At 31.0% G+C, this 8,195-nt stretch overlaps 2 non-coding genes across 2 annotated transcripts; both read left to right on the top strand.

Annotated features, from left to right (window-relative positions):
* Positions 1-2,547: 2,547 nt before the first annotated feature.
* Positions 2,548-2,618, top strand: TRNAG-GCC (transfer RNA glycine (anticodon GCC)). The gene has a single exon. It is a non-coding gene; the product is annotated as a tRNA-Gly (tRNA).
* Positions 2,619-3,588: 970 nt separating this feature from the next.
* Positions 3,589-3,659, top strand: TRNAG-GCC (transfer RNA glycine (anticodon GCC)). The gene has a single exon. It is a non-coding gene; the product is annotated as a tRNA-Gly (tRNA).
* The last annotated feature ends 4,536 nt before the right edge of the window (positions 3,660-8,195 follow it).

Consider the following 8,195-nt stretch of genomic DNA (forward strand, 5'->3'; position numbering starts at 1 on the left):
CGTTCTTGCGAAGTAATCCGTAATCGATTCTCCGGTATTCATGTGAAACGTTTCGAACTCTGCACGAAGAGCTTAGAGCTGTGCTCGTTTCGCCTTCGTTGTTCCTTGATACTTCTTCTTCATGGAATCCTAAATCTACTTAGAAGTGTCTTTGCAGAGAATGGTTTCCAAGATTGAACGATCAATGGTTTGGAACAAATAATTCTTTGCTTTGAGATCCTTCAACTCCAGCGCTTCTATTTTTGTCCTTTGCGCATCTAACACTATTGTGCCTCTTGCAGTTTCTAGTATGCCATCCGAAACCACTTGCCAGTATTCTTTCGATCTCAAAAAGTTCTCCATCAACTTGTTCCAATGATCATAGTGACCATAAAAATGAGGAATGGCCGACTGCACAAAATTTTTTTAAGCCATTGTTGTTCTCACGTTGCTGCTGCTACAATTTTTATTTCTTATTCACAGGAATTTGAACCAAGCTCGAATACCACTGTTAAACTAAGCAGATGGATTAAAGGAGAAAATGGAAGTTTGAAATACTTTGATAATATGAATTCTGATGCACTTTATTGAATGAATACTGAAACCTTTATATAGGCTGAATTACAATTGAAAAATCACTAAAAAATAGGAACAAACTTGATATGTAAATCACTAGAAAATATCCACTAATATGATACTCCTAAAATCTAGCAACAATAAGTTTTGACTGAATCAATAACTTTATTCAAACCAGTAAACTAACAAATTTAACTCTAACACATAAATAATATATCTAATTATTCTTAATCTTAACTTACTACTTATATTACCCCTATCTTAGTTAGACCATTAGCATCTCATTAAGTTGCAAATTGTTATAAATCTATGTAATCCCCCAATTGCTTGATTGTAGTTGGGACAAATGTTTAAACTAGCATTTTGTTTTTCTCTTAAGTTTAAAATGCTACAAAGCTAAGAAATAATTTAATTAATAAATACACTACTGGTCCTCATAGGTATTCCATAAACTGTAATTTTGGTTAAACATGCTTGGAAGAAATATAAACAGTGAAGAAGAAAACAATTAGCCATTAATCTCGTAATTTTTTTACATGTTCTCTAATATAGACATGATTGCGATTAGGTTTTATAATTGATTTGTGTGTTATTTGTGTTTTTTTATACAATACACTGAAATATATTGTGTAATTGTTGGGTATAGGTAGCGTTATTATTATTAAATATGACAATGTTTTTGTATGGTGTTAAACAATTAAAGGTTTGAGTATTAATGTTCAAAGAAGTAAGAATGGATGTTTTAATTTGATTGCGTTTAAGCACTGAAGGTGAAGAATACTAATTGTGTTAAGTCATTGGATTAAAATGATAACACTGATAGGCATAAAATTAGATTTTACTCTTTGGATTCTTTTCAAGAAGCCAAAGAAGATTAAAGCTTTTGTCCATGGTGATAAGAAAATTTGTATTGATGAGTTAAGAATGTTTAGAACTGCCTCTTTTACGTTGCGTGGGTCAATAAAAATAAAAGGAGAGTTGAGGGACACAAAAAACTTGTTGATTGATGAGCAAGTAGCAATTTCCCTTCTCATACTTTCTCATCATGTTAAGAATAGGACTCGTAGTGACATGTTTCAAAGGTCAGGTGAAATAGTGAGTAGGTATTTCAATAAAATTTGTCGAGCACATGGCACCACCTTCGCCCACAATCATCGGCATCAATAACCCTTACTTTGAACTCCTCAAATTCCATATTCTCTATCGTCGCATCGTTGAACTAGGAATCAGTTGCGGAGTTGTTGGTATGACCTTCCAACTACTGCAATATCTCATCCTCACTTATATATCCCCAATCATGCTCATCCTCGAGTATAGCCTCAAACACAACAAACTCGTTCTGAGCAACAACCTAAAGACATCAATTTTTATCATTTTTTACCTTAGCCTGTAGTATTTGATCCAATTTGAACATGACGGTCGTTAATATTAAAAAAAAGGAAAACCTGAATCTATTTAAATTTTCGTTATGAATTTTCCCCTTTTAACTTGTTTTATTTATAAAATTATTATTTACTAAATAAACGTCAATGAGAAAAAAATAGATATTCATTTATTTATAAATATTTTTATAATTCTATATGTAATTTTATAAGATATTGTATATTTTATCGAAAAAATGAACATTTAAATATTTTTTATTTTTTTAAAAATATTAAGATTAAATTGATAAAATGTGTAAAATTGAGGACTAAACTTGTTGATTTTTTAAAATTAATAGAATTTATAAATGTTAAGGCCTCCTCAACATTATATTAGTGATTTAATGGAGAAGGGACTAAAATATTAAAATTTAATAATGTTAGTAACTAAAATAAAAAATTTTAGGCCAAAATGAAAACGGAAATATAGTAGATTATTCATATAGTTTACCATTTCTTAAAAAAAAAAATCAGGGCAGCATTGCACACAGAGTGTATTTTGTTTACTTTAATGAAGGACAAATATTTAGTTTTCTATATCAAAAGTATTTTGCACCCGCCGTGCAACGAAGCACCAGTGGTCTAGTGGTAGAATAGTACCCTGCCACGGTACAGACCCGGGTTCGATTCCCGGCTGGTGCATTATCGTAACTGTGATAAAATTTGCTTCTAGCTCCATCTTCTTTGTTCTTATTTATATTTTCTTTATCCTGTTTTTGCCCAACCATAAAATTAGAAGGCTTACGGAACCATCCCATTTTCTGTATGTAATTATATAAATAGGTATTCAATTATTTTTGTAAACATTTTTATAATTCTGTATGTAATTTTATAAAAATGAATATGTAAATAAATTTTTATTTTTTAATTTAAATTTTTTAAAGAATCAAGGTTAAATTGATAGAATGTGCAAAGTTGAGTGCTAAATTTGTTGATTTTTTAGAATTGGGACCAAATTGATAGAATCTATAAGCTTTGGAGGGTTAAGTTTGTTATTATGGTAATAGAAAAAGGCCACAACAACATTTCATTAGTGGTTTAATAGAGGGGTGAGTAAAATATTAAATTTCAATAATGTTAATGACTAAAAATAGAAAAATTTAAATCTAGATAATTAAAATAGAAATACGTTTATAGTTGGACAACTATTTGTACAGCTAAATAATTTTTTTGGTTCAAATATACCTTAAATCATTGTATTCTTTAAAAACTTAGAATTTAGTTCCTGTACTTCTATTTTTAGGAATTTAGTCACCCTACTTATTAGATTTCAAAGTTCAAGTCCAACTGTTAGTATTGTTAATTTTTTTAAAATTTAAGTTAATTACAAGGTCATTTTTTTAATTACATAGCTACCAAATGAATGCTTTTCTTATTTCAAAATATCACAACAAATTTAACAGTATTAACAATTACAACTAAAATTTAAAATTTAAAGATAAAACAATTAATTCCTTAAAAGTAAAAGTAAAAGTAGATATAAATTTCAAATTTTGAAAAAAATACTAACCTTTTCTTAAGAAAAATTAGGGCACATTTCTCAGGGGATTGCATTTTGTAAATAAAGAGAAAATCTTTACTAATTTTATTTATAGCTCCCCCTCGGGTAGAAGCACCAGTGGTCTAGTGGTAGAATAGTACCCTGCCACGGTACAGACCCGGGTTTGATTCCCGGCTGGTGCAATATGAGAGCTTTTCGGGCTCCATTTTTTTCCTCTTTGTCTGTTTTAACAATGAAATGCAGAGCATTGCAGCTCTTGTGCCATTTTCAGGAACCCATTTTGTCAACCTCGAAATTTTTTCCAAAATTTCCATCAGTTTTGCTATGCCTTTCCATATCCATGACTCCACCACCTTTTTCTCCTCTACAAACCTGCAAATCCATGGCCCAACCATACGAGCAGGCTTATGGAAAGATTCCATTTTCCAAATCCATTTAATCTCCTTTCTGTTTTCGTTAATGATCACGTCCTCAAAATGTTCCATTGAAATTCTAGGATCAGGACCATGAGTTCTAACGTGAAACACATTAAAATGGAATGTTGTATTTGATAATTTGACATTGAAATAGGTAATCAGGAACCCCAAAACGATATTTTATGGACCATAAAACCAAAACAGCTTTGCATCGCTTAATAAATACTCACAAATAAGAAGAATCCATTAATGGAAAACTTCATGTGAGCATTAAAATCTCCGAGCAGGATACATTGTACCCCATCTTTCACCATTCGTGCCTGTGCGTATCACTTCTAACATGCACTTTAGCTTTCAAGGATTTAGGGTATACACAAATCAAGTTGAAAATGAACCAAACCTAGGCACCTTTCATTTTTGCATTTACTCATAGATTAGATTATTGAAAGGCTTAAACACCTGCAAGGTAATATTTCATGATGGCAATTGAAACCTTTCCATGTTTCCGGTACTTGTAAGGAATATACCCATCTTATTAAACCCCACATGATCAAATGTCACCAATTCCCTTCATTTGTATGGTGAATACTAATGCAATTATATGATAACCTGTATACATTACATGCTAAACTACTTGGGCTAATCTCATGTTTAAAGAGAGTAAATCAATAGATTTCTGTATGGATAAAATGTTCTAAATTTGTACTTTTAAATTAGGAATAAATGTCAAAATTATGTATAAAATTTTGGTTCAATATGCAACGTTATAAATAAATTCTGATTTTATATTATTTTATATATGAAAATTTGATTTTAATTCAATTTTTACGAATCATTTACAACATTATCAACATAGCACCATTTTATATTTATATATTGCATATACAAATAATTGTATTAATTAAATATAAAAATAAATAGATATTTTTATTTTTTAAATGTATAGGATTGAAGTAAAATAATATACCAATCATATTATCATTTTTAGCCCTTTAAAATTTATGAAATTTTATATTAGTATATGGTAAAATTGCATTTTGCCATTCAAAAATGATAAAATTTTGATTTAGTCCTTTAAAAATTAAAAAAAGAAGAAGATATAAACTCTTAAAATGATAAATTTACATTTTAGCTCTCATAGAAATATATAATTTCAGTTTGATTCCCCTAAAACTTTTTTTGACTTCACTGTTGCATCAAACTAAAATTATTATATCAAATTACACATTAAACTAAAATTAATATATACATTTAATATTTACCCTTTTAAACTAACAAAGCAAAACTATACAATAAGAGTCCAATTCATGCCTAAACTTGGATGAAAAACTTCAACACAATCGAAGGAAACGGTTAAAAGACAACTTCCATCATGTAACAAAGAACAAGAACAATGAGTTCTTAAACCATGGAAGATTTTACTGTGAGGCTGACACCAAAATATTTAATGCTTATGTTAGAAAATTGAGTATGGGTATAAAATAAAAATTTTATTAAACAATAAAAAAAATTCATTGTCTATAATGCGATGCTTGCTAAGAACTAAAATTGTTAAAAAACAATTGTCGTAACGGTTTTTTCCTTTTTGACGGCATGATGAATTTTAAAAAATAAATAGTTATTTGCAACATACATCCTTAACTATAACCTTCATTTTAAATTGCTCCCTAAACTTTAAAACATTTTAATTACATCTCCAAATTATTGACGTTATATCAATAAAGTTTTTTCATTACTAAAACCTTTAATTTAATTGTTAAATTATTTTTAAAAAATGAATATTGTAAAAATCTTGGTATTGAGGTTTTTGAAGTTTTTATAAAAACTTTATCGTTCACTCTTTCTTTTATCGGTTTTACTTTATTTTTAGTTTTTATTTTTAAAAGTTATGCGATAATGTTTGCTTTTCTTTAAATTTTTCTTCTAAAATTATGTTATATAATATTTGGCATGTCATTTAACTGTTAAATTAATAATTTTAATAATTGAAGGATTTGATTGATATGCCATTAAGAGTTTGAGGATGTAATTAGAATGTTTTGAAGTTTGAGAGCCAATTTAAAAAAAATACTATATCACTATATTTGAATCCAAACACATATTTCACCATCGATTTTAATCTCACCGTTACAAAATCCTATCTCACTATCACCACTATGTTATAGTTGTTTTTTTTAAGATAACAAAATTTAGGGAGGGAAGGGAAGAGAGGAGAGAGCACGAGACAATTACAGAGAAAATGAGAGAAGAAGAAAATAGTTTGCTACATTCATAACCGTCCCATTTGTTACAAACTAGGCTAAAAGGGAAAAAGAAGTAATCGTTGTACCAGGTTACAATTATCAGCTGTTACTACATCTGTAAACAGAAGGAATGAAACACAATGTTTCATTTAAAACAAACACACCGTTCTACTAAAACACGGGCCACTAACTATCAAAATAAAATGCACTGTTTCACTTATATATTCTAACCAAAACGTAATGTTCAATTAACTGCTATAACGACCATAACAATACTCCCTTGATCAAAACGATCATTGACTTCAAGGATCAAATGAATAAAACTACTGCTATAAGTTTTGAAGAACTTCCCAGATGGTATCCTCTGGAAAGGTGTTAGTCCATTCCAAGATACAGATAGGTTCCTTGGCCAAAGCTCCATCTAAACCAACCAATGGTAGGGTAGTCTGTACAGTTTGCTTGCCTACATGTTTCTTCAATTGAAAGACATGAAAGGTGGGGTGAATGCATGACCTTAGTGGTAATTGGTGTCTATTAGCCATCGATCCAATCTTGGCCGCTATTGGAAATGGCCTAAAAAACTTTGGAGCCAGCTTCTAGTTGAGTACCCTCCTAATTGAGTGTTGCCTATGTGGTTGTAGCCTGAGATAAACCAAATCTCCCTCTTGAAACACTTGACCACTCCTATTTCTATCAACAAACTATTTTATTCTGTCTTGAGCACGTTTGAGATGGAATTGAAGAAGCTTCCTAGCTGCTTCTCGTTGTTGAAGGCTCTTATAAACACAAGCCATTGTGGAAGTTCCAATCAGGTAAGGAAGGTGGTGAGGAGAGGGTTACCCATAGAGAGCTTCATAAGTGTAGTTTGTAGGGCAGAATGGAAGGTTGAATTGTACCACCATTCTGCCAAGGGTAGCCATAGGAACTAATCTGCGGGTCGTTCCCTAGTCATACACTTGAGGTAGCTTTCTAAGCACCTATTAAAGACCTCAGTCTGGCCATCACTCTATGAATGTCAATTAGTGGACAACTGCAACCTTGTACCCAACCTCTTGAAAAGTTTTTGCCAAAATTGACTAACAAATTGACTAACCAATCTAACTCATGATTTAGAGCTTGCAGCTATTATTTTTGCTTTAAAGATTTAGCGACACCATTTGTATGGAGAAAAATGTCATATCTTCGCAAATCACAAAAGCCTGAAGTATTTGATGTCATAGAAAGACCTGTACTTGAGACAACGTTTATGGCTTGAGTTGTTGAAAGATTACGATTTGATCATCAACTACATTCTGGGAAAGGCTAATGTTGTTGCTGCCGTATTGAGAAGAAAATCCATGTTTGCTTTGCGAGCTTTGAACACATGGTTAACGTTGATTAGTGATGGTTCAATTTTAGCTAAGTTAAAAGCTAGACCGGTGTTTCTGTAATAGATTTGCAAATCTTAAAAATACGATGATGTCTTGATCGCAAAATAAAAATAGATTGAGACGACATTTGATTCAGATTTTCATGTTGGTTCTGATGACAGTTTGTATTTTAAAGACAAAATTTGTGTTCCGAGACATTCTGGTCTTTTTCAAAAAATTTTACAAGAAGCTCACAATAGTAGCTTAATGATTCATCCTGGTAGCGATAAAATGTACGACGATTTGAAACAGATGTATTGGTGGCTAGGTACGAAACGAGAGATTTCAAAGTTTATATCAAAGTATTTAGTCTGTCAGCAAGTTAAAGCCGAACATCAGGTACCTTATGGTTTGTTGCATGATGATTTCAAAGTGAAAATAAGGACATATTACGATGAATTTCGTATCGAGATTGCCTCTATCTCCGAGAATCATTGTAGATTGTTTGACGAAATCCATACATTTCATTCTAGTGCATATGAATTATTCACTTGAGAGATTGACAGAGTTGTATGTACCCGAGGTTATTAGACTGCACGGTGTGCCAGCTTCTATTATCTCTGATAGGGATCCACAGTTTACATCTCAATTTTGGAGCAAGTTACATGAAACTCTAGGTACTCAATTGCATTTTAGCACAACGTTTCATC

This window comes from Gossypium hirsutum, chromosome D11, assembly GCF_007990345.1.
Source record: "Gossypium hirsutum isolate 1008001.06 chromosome D11, Gossypium_hirsutum_v2.1, whole genome shotgun sequence".
NCBI lineage: Eukaryota > Viridiplantae > Streptophyta > Magnoliopsida > Malvales > Malvaceae > Gossypium > Gossypium hirsutum.